This window comes from Oreochromis aureus, linkage group 2 (assembly GCF_013358895.1).
Source record: "Oreochromis aureus strain Israel breed Guangdong linkage group 2, ZZ_aureus, whole genome shotgun sequence".
In the NCBI taxonomy this organism is placed as follows: domain Eukaryota; kingdom Metazoa; phylum Chordata; class Actinopteri; order Cichliformes; family Cichlidae; genus Oreochromis; species Oreochromis aureus.
In genome coordinates this window covers 35,339,636-35,365,714 of record NC_052943.1, presented here as the reverse complement: position 1 = coordinate 35,365,714, position 26,079 = coordinate 35,339,636, and the positions used below count along the sequence as shown (strand labels likewise).

Sequence of the window (26,079 nt, the reverse complement as noted above, 5' to 3'; positions counted from 1 at the left end):
CATTGGTCTCCATGCTCTCCTTTGCTCTGCCACCTCCAAAGAGTGTCCAGTTTCGTTTGTCGTATGGAGTGTTAAACATTTCAAAATACATACACAAGCAAATACTCCCATGAGGTGGAAAAGGCTGAGTTTTCACACGTTGACTTTTTCTGTAGTGTTTTTCTAGCTAAGCCATGAAATGAGATGTTGTGTGGTGCCAAACTCCATGTCTGTCACTGTGTTACAGAGCCTGCATCCTAATCCAGCCACACACTCGTGTTTTTACATCCAAATGGTTTTTGGCTGAGACAAAATTATATAAATTGAATTTTTTTATCCTGAATTCAGCACTCCTAAACATCATCATAAGCTGTTAATATTATTAGTTATATGTCTGCTGCTCTTAAAGCAACACTGTAATGACTGTGGCCTTTAATGTCTGCATGGTTTACTGCAGCAGAGGCCTGTTGTAGTAACCCATTACTCCCTCACTCACATGATCTGCTGTCATGGGATTAGAGAGAAACTGGATTGGTTCATTTAATGACCTCATTATCACTGGAGTCAGTCATATTTCATTAGGGACAGTTGATTAAAATACAATATGGTTAAGACCAAAATATACTTCATGATGATTTAACATCGGCAGTAATGGATTGGTGCACTGAGTGATTTAAAGCCAAACCTGAAGAAGACAAAGACAGATCATTTAGAAATAAAATATAGCAGAAAACCAGTATTTGAGTATTCTGATGGTTAGATTTCAGTGAATATTGTCATTGCACAACAAAATTGTTTGAATGAGAAGCAATAGTCTCTCAGATGAATCAGTTAACAGTTACAGGATCACCTACAGTCTAGAAGACACGTGAAAACATAAAGCCCAAAAGTTAGAACTGACCAAAGACCATTTTGAACGGCTCCCTGCATCCTAAAGAAAAACACTTCTTCAAAAAAATAATGAAAACGTTATCATGGGCAGGTGCAGTAATAGCATCTTCAATAATTAATAAATCATTCTATATATTTTCTTACACTAATCGCCCGTTCCCAGGAGTACCTATTCAACTCAGATTGCTAAGTTTTCCATCACCTGGTAGGAAATGCTATCATTTTTTCTGTAAAGTAACGTTACCTATGAGTATAAATAAAGTAACCTGGCACCAGGTACTTTTTAGTTCCTACTCGGCCAGGGCTTCAAGCGAGCTGAGTCAATCCGAAAACCTGACATCTACAGACTGCATGCCACCGATTGGGCAGTCAGTAGCATCACTCGTCATAAGAGCGAGTTTGTCACAACAATCAACTCGCTATTATGCAGTTAGAGAAATGGGTGCAAAAAACCTACCTTGTGGTCCAACCATGAGCTGCGGACGTTTTTGTACTTAGCGGTTAACGATAGAATTCAGAGGGAGCTAGATGGAGCAACGTGAAACGCGAAGGTTAACTGGGAGATCTCCTAACTGACGGCCGCTCACAGGTACCAATGGACATGAAAAGTTTGTACATTTTTTGTTGGCACTGTTTTAAAGTTGTTATTGGGCCATCAAGGACCACAACAGGCTGTTCCAGGCTGTGTTTTTCCATTAGCTCTGGGTTTCCACCCCTGGGTGGAGCCTCATCAGCGTGTCCATTCTCCACACCTGATGGCAATCCAGTTGGCTGTATAAGACTGGCGCTCTCAATGAATCTTTGCCACAACGTCTGCTAACCTCCGTTAGTGCTAGTCCATTCATGTTTTATGAGAAGTCATTGTATTTTTGCTTTGCTAATTTTGCTGTTTCTTATGTCTCTAGTTTTCTCTGGATCATCTACTCACCTTCACAGTTTAGTCACGCTTTTCCTGGACGCTGGTCATCTCTATTCATTTACAGTCACGTCCTACGCTAACTCTGTTCCTTGTCCTCGGTTGCCTGTCTCCCTGCCTTCTCCTCACGGTCCATCACTGGACCACTGTTCTTGGACCCACAGCTCGTTGATACTCACCCGGACCGCCTCGACTACTTCCCCCCACGCCACTCTTTGCCCACCAACAAGTAAGACACAGAAGATAAACTTCTTTACTTACCTGACAATCACTAGTACGCCTCCTGATGCTTCTCTCCCTCTGTTGCAGTGACTCTAATTACCACCCCTTGAACCACAACCCATTCCCCGAGACCCCCTGTAGAACCCGCTTCATGCTCACAGCTCCATGCACCCGATTCTTACCATAGTTCACAGTTTATGCTCTATGTGTCAAGTGTCTCTTGAGAAAGCCTCTGTACCTCCGGCTGAATCTGCATTTTGGATCCACTCTCTCGCTCTGGCCATTCCTCAGTCAGTAAGGCTTTGAGAAAAAAACTAAACATTTTGATAACTCAGATTTTAAAAGGTGGTGAAAAGTTTTTATTCATTGATTGCAGAGTTGAAGTGATTGACTTATTGTTCATGTTTTGACAAATGTGAAAAAGGTTTTGATTGTTTAGTCTTTTGTGATGAAAAATGTCCTAACTGTTTGAGAACACTCAAGAATTCTGCCATTGACTTTTCTGAGAATTGAGTCAAATCAACTGAGAAAAACTGTAAGCAACACGTTGTCTCATTTAGACAATTAATAAGCTAGTTAACCGCTTATGCAAACAACATGCTCTGCTTATCTTTTGCACATGCTGTGTCTTAAGTATTTGTTTCTGAGAGCAACAAAAAAAGACAACACATCAACAAAATCTAAACAACTAAGCAAATGTTATTACTGGTTAAAAGTTGGCTTTTTTTTTACGCATTTGTTCTGACGGATTTCATAAGGTCAGACAATAGAGATTATCAAAATGGAGATGACATATAAGATAATGCTGTCACATCCTGATCATATAGTCATTTATTCTCTGACACGGTCAGAACATCTGGAGATGCTCTCTGTTGTGTTCAGACATTTCCGTGATGCTTTTCTTTTTCATGCTTCTCACATTAAACCTCTCTAAATAGGAGTTTGGTAAAGCCACCATCACTTATTTAGGGAAACAAGTTGGACAAGGACACGTGCGCCCCATTGCTGCTAAAACACAGACTATTATTGATTTTGCGGTCCCGCAGACCAAAAGGGCTCTGCGTGGTTTTTGTGCAGTTTCTATCGTGGGTTTTGCCGAAATGTTTCTGTTGTGGTTAGTCCTCTAACTTGTTAGTCCTTTGAAGTGTTTCATTTAGTCTCCAGCTTGTCAGGTGGCATTTGAGTCTGCCAAAGCATTGTTGTGCAGTGCACCAGTGCTGGCTTTACCAGGTTTTCAGCATTGGCTTAAACTTAAAGGTGATGCCAGGTCCTGTAGTGCAGGAGTTGTTCTTTTGCAAGAAGACAAGCAAAGTTTAGATCATCCCATCTGCTACTTTTCAACAAAGTTTAACAGACATTAGACCTATTATAGCATTATATATAAGCAAGCTCTTGCATTATTATTTAATTTACAGAACTTTGCAGTTTACACTGGATCGAGTGTTCAGCCTGATCACAATCCATTAGGGTTTCTATCCCAAATGTGTAATTCCAAACAAAGACGTATACGCTGTTCTTTTTTGCTGCAACATTTTAACTTGCAGATCAGTTGCAAAAAGGGTAAGGATAATCTGTTGGCTGGTGCCTTGTCTAGATCTCTGGAACTTTCTCTTTGAATTAAACATTTAGGGGTGTGTTCATTCTTGAGAAAGGGGGTGTTACGACATATAAAATGATGCTTCCATGGACCGCCATTCATTCGTCCTCTGCTCATCCCAGCTAGCAGTCTGTGAACTGTGAAGACTTTTGCAAACATGGTTAATGCTGATTGTTATATCAAGGAGTTCACAGGGGTGGACTGCCTTTTATTTTAATTACAGTTTCCTCCTGTTTATCTTAGTCAGGGAGGAATTTTTTTTTGTCATTTAGTAAATATTTTAGATTTTCTTTTATTTGTTGTTTTGGCATAAAGTCCAGCCTGACATTACAACCAGCTCATTCTTAGTGTTGAAAGCTAAAGAAATAACATATTGTAAATCAATCACTGTAAAATTGTACCAACTGTGTGATGTGGCTGCTTGAGGTCTGACGAGGATGGATCACCTTAATGTTGTGGTCTGGCCACTCCTAGATGGGCCATAACACTGTTGCATCGTCGTTTTGTGTGTGTACTTATGTTGTGTGTCTTTTTCTTCTAGAATTCATTTCCAAATATGAAGTGTGTTCATCAATCTCTATATCAGAATGGACCCCCCCCCCCCAAGCTCCAGTGCCTCCACCACAGAACCACCCACTCCTTCAACATCGGCATCGTCTGGCACGACACAGCATCATATAACTGGTAAGAAATAAGTTTAATAGCACGTTGATTTTAGCAGTGGCGGGGAAGTATAGAAGGCGAGCTGCCATTACCTTCACAGAATAAATATTTTAACTGACATTTTCTCTTGTTACATTTCCAGTAACTGGAAGACTCTTGAAACCTTCATTATCAGGTTAAAAGCTGAGTTACATGAGCGATTGTTGTTGTCTGTGTGTGTTTGTGAGTGTGCTTGTCTCACTATGCGTCGGACTTTGCCTTGTCACTACAGCATTCACCTGCAATATACAAGCACAAAAAGATTAGCCACAAATTCTGTTGCTTAAATAATATGCATGTTAGCAAGTATAAATGATAGTTATTGAAAGAAATAGTTTTTCAGCCTCTTGAATGACCCTGATGAAGGCCACAAATGCATTGGTCACTTAAAGTTCTTCCTGATTATTTGAAGTGTCGCTGGAGTCTTCATGTCATCAGATCTTTGTCTTCTGCATGCACCTTTGAAGTAGGTGAAGTTGTGCCAGAAAAACTTGTTGCTATCATTTTACAGCCTTCCTGGTTCTGGAGTTGTTAGCAGGGAAAATTGTGCCCCAGGACCCACAAAAGGTTTGTTGGTTCCAGGAGGGTATAGGAATTTTCACAATAGGATTAATGTGGGTTATTGTTTTAAATGTGGGGTGAGATGTAAATAGTGTCAGTGTTTTATAAAAATTAATGTGTTATTATGTAAATTTCTTTGGTAGCATCTATACTCCTGAGTTCAGTTTGTGGAATATCCTGTGAGGTTATTTAACCTTCCTGTTCCATTCAGTCCGAGGGCTGTAGGATGGTGATGTGGAGGGTTTTCTGGATCAAGGTGTGCTTTAATACATTTCTGAAAAGGTCATCTTGCTTCTTTGGTTTTTACTTTGGCTCCAAGGCCACTCTACCAAACTGACAGAAGTGTAGCACCCAACACACCAACTGCTGTTGGCCTTCATTCACCTCCACATGCTTAGTTTTAACATAAAAATGAAATTTAACCCTACTCTGCCTTTTAAAGCTTTTCACTTTATTTTTGGTCCACGTGTTGCCATAATATAACAAGCTGTACTGTATGAGTGATTTAATGTTTCCTCTTTCTCCAACCAAAATTTAACATCTGACTTCAGAGAACTACTAAAGGTAAAGGCATGTTGATTTGCAGTCAATTTGTTTATCCATCTATCTGATGTCACAGGTTGAGTTTTTCTCATTTCTCAATTGTGTGCCTTCTATCTTTTCGGAATCTTGAGATCCCAAATCTATGTCCCATTTCTAAGTGTGGCAAAAATACAATAGATATCTTTACATTTTACAATGTGGCACTTCCTTTGGAAAGGAAAAATTCAAGCTGTCAGAGATCAGGCAACTGGATATCACGAAGCGTGTAATAGACCCGCTAGGGGTGGGAATCGAGAACCGGTTCTTGGTTCCTAGTAGTCGAAATTCTTGGAATCCTGCTTATCAGTACTTGCACTACAATCGGCTGATTTCAGTTGTCAGTGGACCAAAATAGTGTTAATATAGACATTACTTTTATTTTTAATGCACAAAAGGAGAAGCGTAATGGTAAAGTGCAAACTGCATCCAGGACAGAAACAACTGCATTATGCTGCTAGCACAAGGACCTGCACAGAAAAGATGCTAACATTAAGCTAGCCAAAAATCCAGAGTGACGCTAAAGCTCGCCTCTGTCAGTGCGCCCCAGGGTGGCTGTGGCTACAACGTAGCTTGCCATCACCAGTGTGTGAATGTGTGTGTGAATGGGTGGATGACTGGATATGTAAAGCGCTTTGGGGTCCTTAGGGACTAGTAAAGCGCTATATAAATACAGGCCATTTACCATTTAAAGCTGTGAATGCTGATTCCAGCTCAGCAGGGTCGGAGTCTGGGACTGGGGACTGGGCCAGTCTGCTTGTCTCCAACCCAGAGCACAGGGAACCATCTCCTGGGTCTGGGGACAGATTCCGACTCCAGGGGTGTTGGTGCCTGCACCTGGGAGTATAAAGTGCTAACATGGCACACGAGACTGTCAACGTAGAACAGGAAACAAGAGACATTCACAAAGACACACTTGACGCTGAGACATGCCTGACTGGGGGAACATGGAGACAAGAGTGACTGGACATGACACGGGGAACACGGGGAAGGCAAAGTAACACAAACCTAAAGCCTAGGAAGAATATAACTGTCATGAATCATTGTGTGCAAGCAGGAGATGGGGACTCAAACGAAGACTTTACAGAGGCAAAAATGGGAACTCAAAAACGCTGTTTTATTGCAGGCTTGGAAGTAATACAAAACCATACCAAAACTAAACTGGGAGAATTCTAAGTGGACGGGGAGACACTGGGAAACACACAGCACGACTGCACGTTAACTGCACGACGCGACACGGAACAGAGGGGAACGCTGACATAAATACACAGAAGGTAACGAGGGAAGTGGAAGCACACGGGAACCACAGCTGAGGACATTTACACATGACAGAGCGGGGAGGACACGAAACTGAAAATGCTGATGCCAAGATGCGGACCTTAAACATAACACAGAAGGTACACCGAGACAGCCGAGAGAGGCAGAGAGAGATAACACGATGGAAAGAGGAAAACACGGGACACAAGGAATGAAAGCAAAGCACAATAATTCAAATCACTATATACACGGTCACACAGACGGAGACACAGAGGACAACACAGGGGGGAAATCTAATAAACAATACTGAACAGAAAACTTAGGGATCTTGAGAATACAAATGAACTGAATACAGAATGTCAAAAAACATCAGGTCAGAAGTCCTGGGACCATGACAATAACACAGGCAGAAAACAATAAAGAGAACCAAAATCATGAATAACAATAATCAAGGAATATAAATGAAACAAACACAAAACACTGGGTCACAGTGCCGTGGCACTGGCTGTCTGGGGCCCGGGTCTCCACCATGTCTGCTTGATGACCTGGGGGGCAGGGCCACGGCTCACCACACCTATTGTGGTGTTGTTTTTTGTTTATTTTCAGCAGGTGATGAAGCAGATTTTCAGCGTCTCTCTCTTTATCCCTCTTCTCCTTTATTTTTCTCTTACTCTCCTTATGTTAACTTTCTTCCCAACTCTTTTCCTTTTATTTCTCTTCCCCAGCCCCAGTCCTGTGTAAATGCTGAAAATAAAAATAATCCTAATAAAAGTCTAATAAGCTATGACTACCAAGTGGACCAGTATAGCAAAAGCCCCCCTCTCAGGAAAAGTAAATCTGTTGGCTATTCTTCTTGGCCTTCAGACAATATTTCTGACTGATACACTGCGAGACAGGACGGCCAAAACAACAAAAACAAAAAAAAAAACCATTTGACCACACAACATGTAATTTATTTGCAAGAATGTAATGTCTTATGAATGGTGCTAAGAGATGGTGGAGATGCCAATGAGAATCAAATTGATAAGTGATATTGATAATGGAACCTGATTCATTCAGTTGTTATCAATTCCCATCCCTAAGGGGGACTTAAACACTCAAGTGGGCAACCAAGTGTCCTTGGTCTGCTGAGCGACCTTACTTGGGCAATAAGTGGCTGGCACGAGTAACTCATTTCTCTTGTCCCTGGTTGCTTCCTCATGGCTGTGAAAAAAAAACTGTAGATAGTTTATCGCTCTGTTCCAGGAGAGGCTTACTGCAGTTTAGATTTTGCTGGAGCTGGAACTCAGAAGATGGAGCAGGTCATGTATTGATCTGAATGTTGGTGGTTCTATCCCTGGCTGTTCCAGTCTGCATGCCAAATATCCTTGGGAAAGATACTGAACCTGAATATCTTTGCAGTGGAGTCTGAATGTACATGAATGTTAGATAGAAAATCACTAAAGCATAGAAAAACAGACTTGTATCAACTTGTTAATGAGGCATGTTGTATAAAATGCTTTGAGTGCTCAGATAAAGTTGAAAAGTGCTACATAGGAGCGCTGTAAGAACCAGTGAAAAAGAACCATACTGTAAACAGATTGGACTTGGCTGCTGACTGTAATACACATAATAGAAAATTAAGATGCACATAACAGTCACTTTATGTCTGTTACGACACTGCTCAACAGTACAAACCAAACATTTGTCAGTGAAGTTTTGGTGCTTTCATTTTTGTCATCACAACGTTCATGGAGGTGCCAGTGCAGAGGATGCTGCAGACTTTAATGGCAGGACCAGTATATCAAGGAATTCTGTGACAAACTACTGTCTGTATTCCATATTACTGTGTTTGTTTTTATGGGATTTAACAAACTTTGTTATGGTTTGTTGGTGACTGAATTACACCAAATCAACAGAGATTTATGAGACTTCTTCTTCAGTCTTTTATCTTTAATTTATGTTGCTAAATTGTAGCAACATAAACCACCACAAATAAAACCTACAAACAGAAGTGGAGACGAAATGGAAAAAAGGTTTATTATAAAATTCATTGTAACATAAAAAAGCGAGTACATTTGTAGACACATGATCAGAAGGCAACAGGAATGCATTTAACTAAAGCTCAACAAGACTGCATCAGAGCATCTTTCACATCCCTGCTTCCTCTCTGCACCCTGTGCTAATGCCACCACAGGCTCTTGTGCTGCCACTGAGAGTACATCCCAAGTGGTCTCATAGATCCCCCCATGTTTTTAGCAGATTATGCAGAGCACAGCAAGTCAGCACCTTATAATAGCCAATAGTCGCCACACCAGTGTTCATGATGTGAGCCCAAAGTTTCCAAGACTGGACTCAGAACCTGAGCATCATACAAGCAGTCCAGCAAACACGTTCTAGAATAGCCTCTTTCCATCAACAACACCTTGAAGGATTATAGAGTGCCAGCATTAATGGCTGGAACAGTCACTGTAACAGTGTTGTGGGGCTGTAATGTGTATGTGGGAGCCACCAGTCGCACCCACACAGTGTAGGAATCCCCATCTATTCTCGATGCCGGCAGCAATTTCTCTGAACCTCCCTTCGTCAGGAAAGTTGTAACACAGTTGTAATGCTGACTCCAAAATGTTGTCTAGAACTCCTCTAGAACTCCAGTACTCTGAGCCAGTAGCAAGATCCCACAGTACAATAGCCTCTTTCTTGTTCAGGGATACACACTAGGTCGTTTCTTGTTGTTCTATAGTTGGATGCAATTTCTTGTACAGGAAGCTAAATGTTCCTTCAAACAAGCTGTGCAACCATCCGTGAAGGTGGGAACAATGACATCCCACCTCTGGGAGGGGGTGGTTGAACACTCAGGTTTGCAGCAATAACTTTATAACAAAAGAGCAATCTGAAACACACACACACACACGCACGTATACACACACAGACACACACACAGACAGACACACACACAGACATACATATTTTAATACTTAATACCAAAAACCTTCACCTGTTAAAACTTTGCTCTAGTTTTCATTTAGGTCAAAAGTCCTTCGTACAAACTAGAACTAGATACCATTAGCTTACCCTCATACATCATCTAGTTGGTATCCTGCTGGTACTGTTCTAGCACAACATTGTTCTATAGCTTCATGAACGCTCTTGTATTTTTCCAGAGTGGTTTGTTTCGCCGCTCACTGCCTTCTCTGGCTCTCTTCATCTTTAGTCTGACAATAAACCATAGACAGCAGTCATCATCTCGATTGCTGGGTTTGTGTTGCATACAAATGACCAGAGATGGGCAGTAACGCGTAATCCGATTACTTTTTTCAAGTAACGAGTAATGTAAGGGATTACTATTGCAAAAACGGTAATTAGATTACCATTACTTTCCCGTAGGAACGCTGCGTTACTGCGTTACTAAAACCATGATTTTTTGCGAGAATGTCTCATGACAGTGATGTAAGCGAGTGCGACGTTGTGACAACAGCTGTGTGCAGATCAACAATGGATAATATATCGAGTGCGGGAGAGAGTATGAGCGTGCAGCGTTTAAAGCGTGGAAGTACTGACCTTACTTTGAGTTTGATTCCATAAAAAGTGACAAAAACATTAGTGTCCATTGTGCGTGGGAAGAAAACTTCTTTTTACAGCGAAAAAACCCCCTAAACTTCCAAGCAAGCAGCGAGTGCGCTTCTGACGTAATGTGAAACTCACAGAGAAACTCATGATTCTTCCACTGACCGCTGCGGCACACCTGCACCAGGGTAAACCTCTGCCTACCCCAGTCCTGCTTTACAGGTGAAAATAGAGCAACAGGACCGCTGAGTCTTTGATTTTATTTATTTTCTGCTGCGTTTTACTTGCATCTATTTGAAAGAGTGAGTGTAAACACAAAAAAATATTTTATTTTATGTGCTGGAATGTGCAGAAAATAGGTTTAAATGTTAAACAAATTTCTTCCAGTCAGAGAATGTTGCATATAATTAAGTTTTTGCTTGATGCATAAAGTTAAAAGATTTAAAGTTTTAAAAAGAGACGTTTCCATTTGATTACATTTTGTTTGATGGATTATGCAGAAAAAGTAGAATTGTGCTGAAAGATCTATCGCTTTATCACCTATTCAGGTTGTAAATCGTGTTTTTAAAAAGTAACTAAGTAACTAAGTAATTAATTACTTTTGAAAATAAGTAATCAGTAAAGTAATGGGATTACTTTTTGGGGGAAGTAATTAGTAACTGATTACTTTTTTCAAGTAACTTGACCAACACTGCAAATGACATCAAAAGGACCCCGCCCACATTGATGTGGTACTCAGTTGTAATGGAAAACCATTTTATACAATACAACTTTATTTACAAAGCACTTAAAAGATTCACAAACACAAAAGAGCTGTTGAAGCAGGAGGACATAAAAAGTAACTAATGATCATAGTCAACATCTCACACTGGGTCGAAGGCTAAAGGGGAGTGAGACACAGGAAGTTAACACACCTAAACTATATGAGTGTAATCTGGTTACTTATGACAGGAGACTGAAGCAACAATATGTCACACATTTTTTTAAATCACCAAATTAATACAGAGACATTACCATTACATAGGTGAACTAATTCAGACTAACGACAGGGGAAGCAACACTGAACATAATGCACAGGACAAGAGAGTTTTAAAATAAGACAGGAAACAGAAACAGAAATCCAGAATAAAATGCAACTAGACACTGGGAACGGGGAAACAGACGAGGGAAACACAGAAAACAATCTATCAGAAAACTATAAGGCTTCAAATATAAATTCTTACAAAAAGCAATACCGAGAATACAAATTTTTTAAAAAAAACCCTTAACTAAGAACACAGTCCAAAAACATGCAGTTAGCGGGGTTGGGTTAATGGTTGGTCCTAAATTACCTATACTTGTGGATGTGAGTGCAAATGGTTGTCTGTCTCTGTGTTAGCAGTGTGACAGGGTGGGAACCTGTCTAGGGTGTAGCCTAACACTCGCCCTATGGTAGCAGGGATCAGCTCCAGCACGCCATCTGACCATGATAAGGATAAGTGGAAGAGAATGGATGGAGAGTCCAGTCCTTGTTCTTCAAATGTACCTGTTTGTTTAGCAGGGTTTAGTTTAGTTTTGTTTAGTTTGAAATTTTTTACAAAGATCTGTAAATGTTTTATATATAGTAGGGCGACCATATTTTGATTTCCAAAGAAGAGGACACTTGGCCCAGTCATGAAGAACTTTAATAATACTGTTTGCTTACATTTTTTTAAACATATTTAAACGATGCCTTCTCTGTGCGGTTAATAAATGGTGAAATAAAAAATGTGATATAGGCTTTTACAAGTCAACAAGGGCAAAAAAATAACTTAAACCTCTGGAATTAAATAATGGCACAGAACTAAGCCCTCATCTATATAAGAAAAATTACCAGTACCAGGACGTACAAGGGGAAATTTCTTTTGTAGTTCGTCTGAAAAGCTGCAGTTGTGCTTTGGCATCTTTTAAACATCACCAGGCGCGCTGACAGTCCCGTCTGTGAGCGCAGGACAACAACTCACAAAGCAGCAGCTCGGGGATGATGTCACACATATGGGTCCTCTGTAGGAAAATCCAGACATTTTCATTTATCTTGAAAATCCCACCGGACAAAACGTGAAAAGTGGACATGTCTGGGGAAGAGAGGACGGTTGGTCACTCTAATATATAGTAATTAATAAATATTATGAGCCTGTTAGACAGCACCCACAATGAAGAAGGGAAAAGGAGAGTTGTTAACAGCTTATAAGGATAAACACAAATCATATCATTTTAGGCTCTCATTTAGTCAGTTCTAAGCCCAGTCATTGGAAATAAGGTAGTGAACATTTTTATTTTTATTCACTTCATGAGAAGCCTTGATGTACAGTATTTGTTGTATGTTAATGCCAGAGTTTCCAAAAAAACTACAAATTTTCATTTTTTAAATTACCTGAAGACGAGAGGCCGTTCGAGTTATTGGTCCTCGTTTTTTGTTAAGTTCAATACAGTTTTCAGTAGTGCAAGAATAACATGTACAACTACAGAGTTTTTTTGGTTTTGTTTTGTTTTTGTTTTGCAAAATATTAAGCCAAATACAGAAGTTAAAGTAAGCTATATAAATAACTTTTTCTGTCACTGCTTTGTGTATGTGTGTGTGCATATATCTTGGCAGACATTATCCACCCTCTACCTCACTCCAAAAATGAACATTTTGTTTTTTACATCATCCCAAAGCCTCTGAGATTTGTTTAATTATTTCTCCGGGTTTAGTGAAGGAAGGCTAACTGTGCTGGGGCAACAGTAAAGCCCACATTCACAGGAAGCTGAAAGCAGAAGAGGAGGAAAAATCAAAACACATCTGGTCAGGCAGAATAGGATCAAGCTCACCGACTGTTTCCCTGCCTTGCTTGATCCCTGTATTCCCCAGCACTAAGCACTGCTTTCTCTGGCCTTATCATGTCAGCCGCTTGCACCTTGCCAGTGAAATCAAAATTCCAGCTATACCTCGAGGCAAAGCAGCTAAAAGTACTGCTGCACACCATTCAACAACGGTTTCCTAGCAACCGCGTGTGCTACCTTCTTAGTGTAAAAACATCTCTGTCTGCAGAGTGTAACTGGTGCTGTGAAGTGGTTCTGGAAACCTTATGTGCATAAATGGGTTTTTAACCCAGAACATGAAAGCCGACTTCAGAGGATTCAGTTGTGACTGGTTAGGTTTTCTTTGTTAGGAGGCTGCACATAATTGTAGTACATGTATTGTGTTCATCATGTATTCAAAGGGCGACTTAAAGTAATGCCTGAAACATGAAACGAGAAACATTATATGACTGGCAATGTGTGTTTTTTCACTGGAACAAAGGAGACTTTAATCTTACTGAGCCATACTCATTCTTTTTAAATGCAACTAGAGCTTAGTGGATGTGAGAGAGTTTTAACATCTTTAAAAAAACTAAAACCAAAATTTGTATATGTCCCTTTGGTGCCATTAATTTGAAAAACCCAATTGGCCACTTAAATCTTTTACTGCCAAAATTCAAACACTGGATCAATTCTTCAAATTTCTATGTAGGTTCTTCACAATAGAAAAGTCAAATTTACAACTTCAGAACTTTTTCTTTGGGTTATGCACATCATAAAAGGTTATTCAGTATATGTGCATTGTAACAATACAAAGGTCACACCACTGATAATCTTTTTTTTTTTTTAATGTATGGAGACAGACAGCTGGTCAAATTCAGTAAGTCAAGTGTCTAATTTACAGAGTCCACAAGTGTGTCTGCACAGTGCCCTACAGTTTAAAGATTATGTTTTTACTCGCTATCAGCCATGTGACTGGATATGTGTACAGCATGTGGGCAGAAGCTTTCCTGTCCTATCAACGATCCAATTTTTAACACTAAAACTCCCAAAGTTGTCATTTTGACAACTTTTGCATAAAAAAAAATATTATTCAAAATAAAACTCCACGAGCTTCTATTTCATCACTTTTCCTAAAATCAGTTTAATTCTAACATAGTATATTTTGGAGTGTGAACCTTCATACACTGAACCACCAAATGAATCATTTTGACCCCATAGAAATCAATGTAAAACAACTTTGCAGGCCTGGTTGCCTCGTTACACGTATTTACACACAACATGATATGAAGGTTCCTAAAGAGAAGTTCTCTGAGTGACGTAACAAAATCTTTGGCAAAAAGGTTTGTGTGGAGACATGGGGTACTTATTCTGAGTATTAATTTCATATTTCCTATGAGCAGTGAGGACTGCTTTCTCTTGACACTGACACCCTGCACTGGACGATACCAGACTGCAGCACATACATGACTCCCCTACTTCCTGCTCCCAAAGAAGCACGGTGCCTCCGTGAGATTTACACTCCAGGTGGATTCATTTCTCTTTTTTTCAGGTAGAAAAATGTCATGGTGACAAATGAAACATTCTAGGGAAGTAAAACGAACCAAAACAAAAAACATAATTAACTTAATACCAAAAAGCCTCTTGCCTACATTCTTAACCTAAACAGGAAAAACAGCTCTCAAAAATAAATGACTCTCATCCCTTTTATTGCAAATTCACAACATTTTAACTATGTACACAGTAGCTAATTTAGCTTTTTCAGAGTCAAAAACACTTTTTTTCACAAAGCACTGCTCTCTACAATACACACCACAGTCTGCTTGGGAATCAGGAAGTAGACATAGCCAAGCTGGTCTTGTCAGGTCCAAATTTAAATGTGGTACCTTCATTCTCCAACCTATGGCCAGCTCCCAGTTAGAGCTTACATAAACAGCACCACCCACATGCAGGGAGGACTGATTATTATACACAATACAAAATTATGACCTGGATCAAAACACTCCCTCACTTAAGATCAGGCACTATACCTGATCTACGACACTACATGAGACAGAACATCTGCCACAGCGTTATCAGCAAATCTTAACATGAACTCTGGTAGAAATAAGGATCAGAACATATGACGTCGATTGTTAATGTGCACGCAAGACAGGAACACCAGGAGACTGATCAGTGTAAACAGCAAATGGGGTAGAACTGGAACAAGATACACCTCACCAAATAATGCTTCCTTTGTCATTGTGCTGTATTTCATTTGGTCATGATTGAATTTCTTTGAAAAAGAGCAGACTGCCTTAGTTTGAAGGCACAGGTGAAATAGTACTGGGAAACTGAACAAAATGGCCTTGGCAGAACAGGATAAGTCAGGATACTCAGCAAAGCCTCCCAGGATTTGACAAATGACTGATTTGACGGTCAGAGGCGCAAAGATGCAGAGTTCTTTGAAAGTCAATAGAAATACACACATATGTGACAGAGTTGACACTGGATCTGGTAGTGGTGTGCAATACTGTATAGTTTGGTATCGATCACATACCAAGTAAATATCGCCGATACCGATACTTTTCAATAAATAAGGTGGATGCATCACTGAATTGCTAAATCTCAATTAATTTTCATGACCTTAAGTTTTTTTTTGTGATGTTTTCATTTTTATTATTAAATAGGGTTAGTATTGATCCAATGCCAATTGTATTGAAATCTCTGACTTGGTGACTTATCACCAAGTCAGAGATTTCAGATACACAACAAAACCAGTATCCTTTCAGCAGATCCATTCTTGTGACAAATTTGCGTCCCTTCCCTATCTATGCATTTGTTCATGTATGAGAAGGGACAGGTTTGGTGATCGTGAAGAATGAGTGTTTTACATCTTCACAATGCAGGATGGGTGAAAAATTACTGTAAATGGGAACTTCAGCACTTACATCTATAAAATTCTTAGTATTACAAGAAAGTCAGAAAAAACCTGACATGTTTGAGCGTATGGCTTTCCTCTGTTTCTGTTACACATCCCTGCACAAAATACCGCTGGGACCTATTCCCCCAGAGGCAGCAATCAATAACTCATCAACCTACAAAACTAATGGCGTGTTCAACAACACACGTATATGGTGAAACTATCTGTGCAAAAGACATCATGCACAATTAACTCACTATTAACTCTCACAGACACAAACATACCAATTCTCCAAATGACCTGTTATATATCGAATACTTGGCACGTGTGTGAAACTAAAAATCCATTGACATGTCAAACATTACACCGAACAAGCCATTCTAGAAAGGGGGGGGGGGGTTGTTGAACCTAATGCATAAAATACTAAAGGGTAGGTTCACATTTTAAAACAATTCTCAAATCTTCATGTGGTTTGGAAAATTTGCCGTTGTGGAGCCAGTACAGACAAGTTTAATGGGGAAAATTGCAGCACTGTTTGTAAAGGTAACTCTACCAGGGTCCTCAGCAACAGTGTAGCAAGTTTAGGACATGTCTAAGAAGGAATTTGCATTTTAAAACAATGCAAAAAAGGGTTTATAGGAAAAGTTCAGAGAGTTGTTAAAAGTTCAGATACCTCTAACCAGTCATACAGGATTAGTGCCCTCAAAAATGTAGTACCACATATGAAATAATTTTCATATAATACTGAGTGCAAGGGAAATCAGAGTGAAAAAATATTATACAATTAAATGAGGATGTGCATAAAACTAGTGATAATTAACAAATAAACTGATATTTTTATTTGCTTCCCTTCTGGTCTGCAAAGGTGTGAGTCTGAGCTAATTACTCATTAATAACTATCCATCCATCCATCCATCCATCTTCATCCGCTTTATCCGAGGCCGGGTCGCGGGGGCAGCAGCCCAAGCAGAGAAGCCCAGACCTCCCTCTCCCCAGCCACCTCCTCCAGCTTATCCGGGGAACACCAAAGGCGTTCCCAGGCCAGCCGAGAGATATAATCTCTCCAGCGTGTCCTGGGTCTGCCCGGGCCTCCTCCCGGTGGGACATGCCCGAACACCTCACCCAGGAGGCGCCCAGGAGGCATCCTTGTCAGATGCCCGAACCACCTCAACTGGCTCCTTTCGATGTGGAGGAGCAGTGGCTCTACTCTGAGCCCCTCCCGGATGGCCGAACTTCTCACCCTATCTCTAAGGGAGAGGCCAGCCACCCTTCGAAGGAAGCTCATTTCTGCTGCTTGTATCCGCAATCTCGTTCTTTCGGTCACTACCCACAGCTCGTGGCCATAGGTGAAGGTAGGGATGTAGATCAACTGGTAAATTGAGAGCTTCGCTTTTACACTCAGCTCCCTCTTCACCACGATGGACCGGTGCAGCGTCCGCATCACTGCAGCCACAGCGCCAATCCGTCTGTCGATTTCCGGCTCCCTTCTCCCATCACTCGCGAACAAGACCCCGAGATACTTGAACTCCTCCACTTGGGGCAGGAACTCATCCCCGACCCGGAGTGGGCACTCCACCCTTTTCCGGCTGAGAACCATGGCCTCAGATTTGGAGGTGCTGATCCTCATTCCCGCTGCTTCACACTCGGCTGCGAACCGTTCCAGTGCGAGCTGGAGGCCATCACCTGATGAAGCCAACAGAACCACATTATCCGCAAAAAGCAGAGATGAGATTCTGAGGCCACCGAAGCGAAAGCCCTCCGCCACTTGGCTGCGCCTAGAAATCCTGTCCATAAAAATTATGAACACAACCGGTGACAAAGGGCAGCCCTGGCGGAGCCCATCACCCACCGGGAACGAGTCCGACTTATTGCCGGCAATGCGAACCAAACTCTTGCAACGGTTGTATAGGGATTGAATGGCCCGTAGCAATGGGCCAGACACCCCATACTCCCATAACACCTCCCACAGGACACCCGAGGGACACGGTCGAATGCCTTCTCCAAGTCCACAAAACACATGTAGACTGGTTGGGCAAACTCCCATGCACCCTCGAGTATCCTTGAGAGGATAAAGAGCTGGTCCAGTGTTCCGCGACCAGGATGAAAACCGCATTCATTAATAACTAACACAGTGTTAATATGCACATCATGAGCAGCTTTGAATGAGATTCAATGTGATGATGCACAAAGCTCAGTAGCTGCAGCTACTTTCATTAAATAGCTGCAAAGGCACTTCTGGTTATTGGCTCCTGTACAGAATACTTTCCGAAGAACTCTTTTCTTTATCCTTTAACTTTTTGGAGCACTTGCGAGGGATGGTTGTGCCTGCTTTGTGTAACAGGGACTTAGGGGCTTTCATGTGAGCAATGGATGTGGAAATGTAATCCTTGCACCTGAGTTGTCGGGGAGCCAAGGATCAAGATTTACAACACCTGAGGGTCTAAATGGTTGGCCTTTGAGATAACTGAATGTGTGTGAGAGTGAATTTACAGCCCTGGGCAGCCCATAGATTTCATGCCTGGACTCTAAACTCTCACCTGCATGACCGAGTCTATTGAGAGGAACACAGTCGAGTCTCAGTCACACTCAGTTTGTCTCATGTGAGTAAAACATACACATGAGAAGGAGACACAATCTTCCTATTAGCAGGAGTTTTATACTGCTCACGTTTTTGTTACTAATCATGGCAGCTGTGTTTGTAAGCTTTCAAATCATTGCATGTATGTTTAATACACAATTACTGGGAAAATCTGCCTATTGTATTTTTAATGCTTTTCCAATTCATTGATAAAAGAAGCTAAAAGACAGTAGTGATTAAATAAAGTGCTGAATAAATAAAATGTCAGGGTCCTCCGTGTCTCTCCGGTTTTGGTTTTGGTTTGTTGTTGTTGTCTCTCTCTCGCTCTCTCTCCTCCTCTTCGCTGGGCGGAGTTTCCTTCCCCAACACACCTGCAATCGATCATCGCACCTCTTCTGCCACTACTTAATTTCCTCCACCTAATTTCCTGGATTATAACCTGTGTTCCCTCCGTGTGGATAGACCTTCCTGGACCCTTCCCTGCTTTTCCCTGGACTTGATCATGAGTGTGGATATTGTGAGTGAACAGTGATATGAGAGTGAGTGACTGACGAGGGAGAAGAAGAGTGTGACGTGAACCCTTTTTCCCTGGAATCCCTGGAGCCCCTTTCTCCTGGCACTGTTGTACATATCACCTGGTGCCACTGTAAATAAACTGCACCTGAGTTTGCTCGTATAAAAAGGTGGAATAATGTGCAACAATTACTGTACCAAAAATATTCTTGTAGTAGTATTTGAGCATTCTCATTCTGTTTTCATTATAGCCATTCAGTGTTGGTCTATAATGTAGTAATATCCCTTTACATGTGATTCTCCTCGATGGAGAATACTGAGAGTTTTTACTGAATAAGAAAGAGACCATCCAGTACTTCTTTTATTTCATCTGAGTTCACCTGTGTGAATGCACGAGACCATTGTGTCTAAGGCTACGTTCATACTGCAGGTCTTAATGCTCAATTCCGATTTTTTGATCAAATCCGATTTTTTTGTCTGCTTGTTCACACTACAAATAAAATGCGACAGCAAACGCGCTCTAGTGTGAACGCTCAAAGCGGCCCGCATGCGCAAAAGAAGATGTCACACACAACGCGCTCTGTTTACACCCAGAGCAAACAGTATTGTTTGACTGATGGTCCTTAATATAAAGACTTCGGACTTTACGTTTCCCAATTTTTGCTTTAAATTATTTTGCTATTTACATAATAATGTAAATAACCTAATAATGATCCTTATTGCTGTTTTAGAGGAGCGGTGCTTCAAAGGATAGTTGCAGATTTCTGTCAGAATCTGCAGATTATACAGTACAAATAAAATGTTCACATTTCTCCAACGTTGTCTTCCCAACAGTTTCACTGACATCTACACTGGATGGCCAGGAAGCGTTCGCGATGTCTTCTCCGGCGCTGATAATTGGCGTCTGTCTTGTGTCAGTGACGTAAAAGACGGATTTAATGCGACATGACCGTTCAAACAGCAGTCGCTTTCTAAAACAGCGGATATGTATCGGATTCAGTACCACATACGAAAGTGACCCAGATCGGATTTGAAAATATCGGATTGGTGCCGTTCACACTGTCATACCATGATCAGATACGGGTCGCATAGGAGAAAAAATCGGATTTGATGCGCTTTCGCCTGCAGTGTGAACGTAGCCTAATTCAGGAGCATTTTGAAACAGAACCTGACTGGCCGCTCATCTCAGCAATAAACTAGAGAAACAAACAGCACACATATTACAAACATCCCAGAGACAAGCAAATGTTGCAAAACTGCATTTCACAGCGTGAGTGGATAATAATCCAAAGCATACTACAAAATCAATCCCCAAGTAATTTATTTGCCTTGAGTCCAGCAGCTACTTCAATGCCTGATCTCAACTCCATAGAGCATGGTTTTCAGGTACTGAAGACAAAGCTGAAGGCAGAGAGACCCACCAACAAGCAACTGTGGTAAAGGCTGGCAGAGCTTCTAAAGGGAGGAAAAACCATCATGGTGTTAGACAAGCGGAAGACGGCCGTAGTGATAGATGTAGCAATACTGAATGACAGCAGCAAAATCAGGAAGAAGCAACACGATATCTTTCTCCTCCTAATTATGTTCCTCTATATATATAAAAACACCCAGCACGCCCCTGCGGGCGGTTTTATCCTTCAAGCTCGGGTCCTCTACCAGAGGCCTGGGAGCTTGAGGGTCCTGCGCAGTATCTTAGCTGTTCCCAGGACTGCGCTCTTCTGGACAGAGATCTCCGATGTTGTTCCCGGGATCTGCTGGAGCCACTCGCCTAGCTTGGGAGTCACCGCACCTAGTGCTCCGATTACCACGGGGACCACCGTTACCTTCACCCACAGGCGAATGGGAACCATGAAGAGGCCGCTAGGAAAGCTGCAACCACCAAGTACCTGCAGAGGGTCAGGCAAGTCCTGAGGAGTCAGCTGAACGGTAAGAACAAGATCTGGGCCATCAACACCTACGCCCTGCCCGTGATCAGGTACCCTGCTGGGGTAATAGGCTGGCCAAAGGAGGAGATAGAAGCCACTGACATAAAGACAAGAAAGCTCCTTACCATGCATGGAGGGTTTCACCCCAAGTCCAGCACCCTGAGGTTGTACGCTAAGCGGAAGGAAGGGGGCCGGGGACTGGTGAGTGTCAGCACCACAGTCCAGGATGAGACAAGAAACATCCACGAATACATCACGAAGATGGCCCCAACTGACAGCGTGCTCAGTGAATACCTCAGGCAGCAGAAACCCAAGAAAGAGGAGGAAGGCGAGGAACCATCATGGAAGGACAGGCCCCTGCACGGTATGTACCACCGGCAGATAGAGGAGGTGGCTGATATCCAGAAATCCTACCAGTGGCTGGACAAAGCTGGACTGAAAGACAGCACAGAGGCACTAATCATGGCAGCACAAGAACAAGCTCTGAGTACAAGATCCATAGAGGCTGGGGTCTATCACACCAGGCAAGACCCCAGGTGCAGGCTGTGTAAAGATGCCCCAGAGACAATCCAGCACATAACAGCAGGGTGCAAGATGCTAGCAGGCAAGGCATACATGGAGCGCCATAACCAAGTGGCCGGCATAGTGTACAGGAACATCTGTGCCGAGTATAACCTGGAAGTCCCAAGGTCAAAATGAGAGATGCCCCCAAGGGTGGTGGAGAATGACCGAGCTAAGATCCTGTGGGACTTCCAGATGCAGACGGACAAAATGGTGGTGGATCTTTCTGAGTTAACTTCAATAATTAATTCCTCCAAACCATCAACGTGTCTTTTAGACCCCATTCCTACAAAACTGCTCAAAGAAGTCCTGCCATTAATTAATTCTTCGATCTTAAATATGATCAACCTATCTCTAATAATCGGCTATGTACCACAGGCCTTCAAGGTGGCTGTAGTTAAACCTTTACTTAAAAAGCCATCTCTAGACCCAGCTGTCTTAGCTAATTATAGGCCAATCTCCAACCTTCCTTTCATATCAAAAATCCTTGAAAGAGTAGTTGTCAAACAGCTAACAGATCATCTGCAGAGGAATGGCTTATTTGAAGAGTTTCAGTCAGGTTTCAGAGCTCATCACAGCACAGAAACAGCTTTAGTGAAGGTTACAAATGATCTTCTTATGGCCTCTGACAGTGGACTCATCTCTGTGCTTGTCCTGCTAGACCTCAGTGCTGCATTCGATACTGTTGACCATAATATCCTATTAGAGCGATTAGAACATGCTGTAGGTATTACAGGTACTGCACTGCAGTGGTTTGTATCATATCTATCTAATAGACTCCAATTTGTACATGTAAATGGAGAGTCCTCTTCAGACACTAAGGTCAATTATGGTGTTCCACAGGGTTCAGTGCTAGGACCAATTCTATTTACATTATACATGCTTCCCTAGGCAACATCATTAGAAGACATAGCATAAATTTTCACTGCTATGCAGATGACACGCAGCTCTATCTATCCATGAAGCCAGGTAACACACACCAATTAGTTAAACTGCAGGAATGTCTTAAAGACATAAAGACCTGGATGGCCGCTAACTTTCTGCTTCTTAATTCAGATAAAACTGAGGTTATTGTACTCGGCCCTGAAAATCTTAGAAATATGGTATCTAAGCAGATTCTTACTCTGGATGGCATTACCTTGGCCTCCAGTAACACTGTGAGAAACCTTGAGTCATTTTTGACCAGGACATGTCCTTCAACGCATATTATTAAACAAATATGTAAGACTGCTTTCTTCCATTTGCGCAACATCTCTAAAATTAGAAATATCCTGTCTCAGAGTGATGCTGAAAAACTAGTTCATGCATTTATTACTTCCAGGCTGGACTACTGTAATTCACTATTATCAGGAAGTCCTAAAACTCGCTGAAAAGCCTTCAGCTAATCCAAAATGCTGCAGCAAGAGTACTGACAGGGACTAGAAAGAGAGAGCATATTTCTCCTGTTTTGGCTTCCCTTCATTGGCTTCCTGTTAAATCCAGAATTGAATTCAAAATCCTGCTCCTCACATACAAGGTCTTAAATAATCAGGCCCCATCTTATCTTAATGACCTTGTAGTACCATATCACCCTATTAGAGCACTTCGCTCTTGCACTGCAGGCCTACTTGTTGTTCCTAGAGTACTTAAAAGTAGAATGGGAGGCAGAGCCTTCAGTTTTCAGGCCCCTCTTCTGTGGAACCAGCTTCCAGTTTGGATTCGGAGACAGACACTATCTCTACTTTCAAGATTAGGCTTAAAACTTTCCTTTTGCTAAAGCATATAGTTAGGGCTGGACCAGGTGACCCTGAATCCTCCCTTAGTTATGCTGCAATAGACGCGTGAGGCTGCCGGGGATTCCCATGATGCATTGAGTTTTTCCCTTCCAGTCACCTTTCTCACTCACTATGTGCTAATAGACCTCTCTGCATCGAATCATATCTGTTATTAATCTCTGTCTCTCTTCACAGCATGTCTTTCATCCTGTTTTCCTTCTTTCACCCCAACCGGTCGCAGCAGATGGCCGCCCCTCCCTGAGCCTGGTTCTGCCGGAGGTTTCTTCCTGTTAAAGGGAGTTTTCCTTCCCACTGTCGCCAAAGTGCTTGCTCATAGGGGTCATATGATTGTTGGGTTTTTCTCTGTATTTATTATTGTGCTATCTACTGTACAATATAAAGCGCCTTGAGGCGACTTTTGTTGTGATTTGGCGCTATATAAATAAAATTGAATTGAATTGAATTGAATTAACCAACCGGACATAGTGGTGGTAGACAAACAGAAGAAGACGGCTGTAGTGATCGATGTAGCGGTTCCCAATGACAGCAATATCAGGAAGAAGGAACACAAGAAGCTGGAGAAATACCAAGGGCTCAGAGAAGAGCTCGAGAGGATGTGGAGGGTGAAGGTGACGGTGGTCCCCGTGGTAATCGGAGCACTAGGTGCGGTGACTCCCAAGCTAGGCGAGTGGCTCCAGCAGATCCCGGGAACAACATCGGAGATCTCTGTCCAGAAGAGCGCAGTCCTGGGAACAGCTAAGATACTGCAAGGGACCCTCAAGCTCCCAGGCCTCTGGTAGAGGACCCGAGCTTGAAGGATAAACCGCCCGCAGGGGCGTGCTGGATGTTTTTTTATACATATATACATATATGTATATATATATACATATATACATATATACATATATATACATATATATGTATATATGTATATATATGTATATATATTTATATTGAGCGTGTATCATGGTGGAGTAACGTTGCCTGTATGGATTCATCTCCATGTTAGTTGTGGGAAGTTGCACTGGTCTGGGAGTGGTTTTGGTGTTATATTTGCTGTGGGCCAGTGGCTGTGACGAGGTTGGATTCATTGAAGGCAGGTGTATTTGATTGCACTGATATTCTAGTCTGCTTATAGCCCACACTACAAACACTGCTGTAAAATGTTGTCTCTCTGTGTAGGTATGTCATATGGCCAGATCTAACATGACTTGATTTAAGTATGTTTGTGATGGATCGGTTGCTGCACTGTGAATTGTGTAATGAAGATGTGTTGATATTTCATCTCTCTGTGCAGGTCAAGGCCTACTGTATGCTGCAGCCTAAAGGCAGAGTTGGGTTGCTGAGGCCTGAGTGATTGCCGGCCTTCTACTTACAGGGTGGTGGGTCTTGGAGGACAACTGCTGATCACCATTAAAGTAGTTGACATGATGATGCCACAACTGACTTGTGGAATCGCTGGCTCTGGCCTTGGACTGTGTGTTTTATCCCTTTAACAAGTGGGAGACGGGACAGTTTTATCCTTTAATTTTTTTAAACATTGTACTAATAAATTGTCTTTTAGAATTTTATTGGTTGTCATCTTTTGCCCACCACTGAGATGGTTGGTCAGACCTAGAATGTCTGTGTGTGTTACAAGCGTTCAGAGTGGAACGCCTGGATCACTATATGTATGTATATATATACATATATATATGTATGTATATATACATATATCCTACCAGTGGCTGGACAAAGCTGGACTGAAAGACAGCACAGAGGCACTAATCATGGCAGCACAGGAACAAGCTCTGAGCACAGATCCATAGAGGCTGGGGTCTATCACACCAGGCAAGACCGCAGGTGCAGGCTGTGTAAAGATGCCCCTGAGACAATCCAGCACATAACAGCAGGGTGCAAGATGCTAGCAGGCAAGGCATACATGGAACACCATAACCAAGTGGCCGGCATAGTGTACAGGAACATCTGTGCCGAGTATAACCTGGAAGTCCTGAGGTCAAAATGAGAGATGCTACCCAGGGTGGTGGAGAATGACCGAGCTAAGATCCTGTGAGACTTCCAGATACAGACAAACACTATTATGTCCACTTGGTGATGGCTAACCAACTGGACATAATAGTGGTGGACAAGCAGAGGAAGACGGCCGTACTGATAGATGTAGCGGTTCTGAATGACAGCAACATCAGGAAGAAGGAACACAAGAAGCTGGAGAAGATGTGGAGGGTGAAGGTAACAGTGGTCCCAGTGGTAATCGGAGCACTAGGTGCAGTGACTCCCAAACTAGGCGAGTGGCTCCAGCAGATTCCGGGAACAATCTAAGATCTCTGTCCAGACCCTCAAGCTAATTATTGATATTGAAACAGGTTTAATTCAGCGTGGTACAGGTGTTGTTAGTTCGTAGCTGCACTGCAGCATGTGACAGTTAAAAGCTACACTTGAGCTATTAGCAGTGGCTCATTGCCAAAGTAGTCTTTTATTTTACCTGAATCCTTTAATCTCTCTCTTCCTAATTATGTTCCTCTAATTGCTGACAACGTTCATTTCACCTTCCTCGGCTCTTCCTCACTAGCCCACATCTGGTGATAGCAACAGCAGCCTCCTGTGACTATGAGGCCTGGTTACTGTTCACAGCAAAGATGCCAGTTAATTTGACACATTTTGCTGCACCTATTTTTAGGGTTTTTTTATTGTTTCGTTTCAGCTTTTCAGTACTCCTTCCAAAAACAAAACCATTGTACCATTTAAGGGTATGAAGAAAGAAATTATCACGTTAGTACAAGAATTTGGACTGTAGAAC

At 41.9% G+C, this 26,079-nt stretch overlaps 1 long non-coding RNA gene across 1 annotated transcript; it reads left to right on the top strand.

Moving 5' to 3' along the window:
- Positions 1–1,647: 1,647 nt before the first annotated feature.
- On the top strand, positions 1,648–24,819 carry LOC120441112. The gene is made up of 5 exons (XR_005613786.1): positions 1,648–1,695; positions 1,776–2,015; positions 2,096–2,302; positions 4,147–4,289; positions 24,580–24,819. It is a non-coding gene; the product is annotated as an uncharacterized LOC120441112 (long non-coding RNA).
- The last annotated feature ends 1,260 nt before the right edge of the window (positions 24,820–26,079 follow it).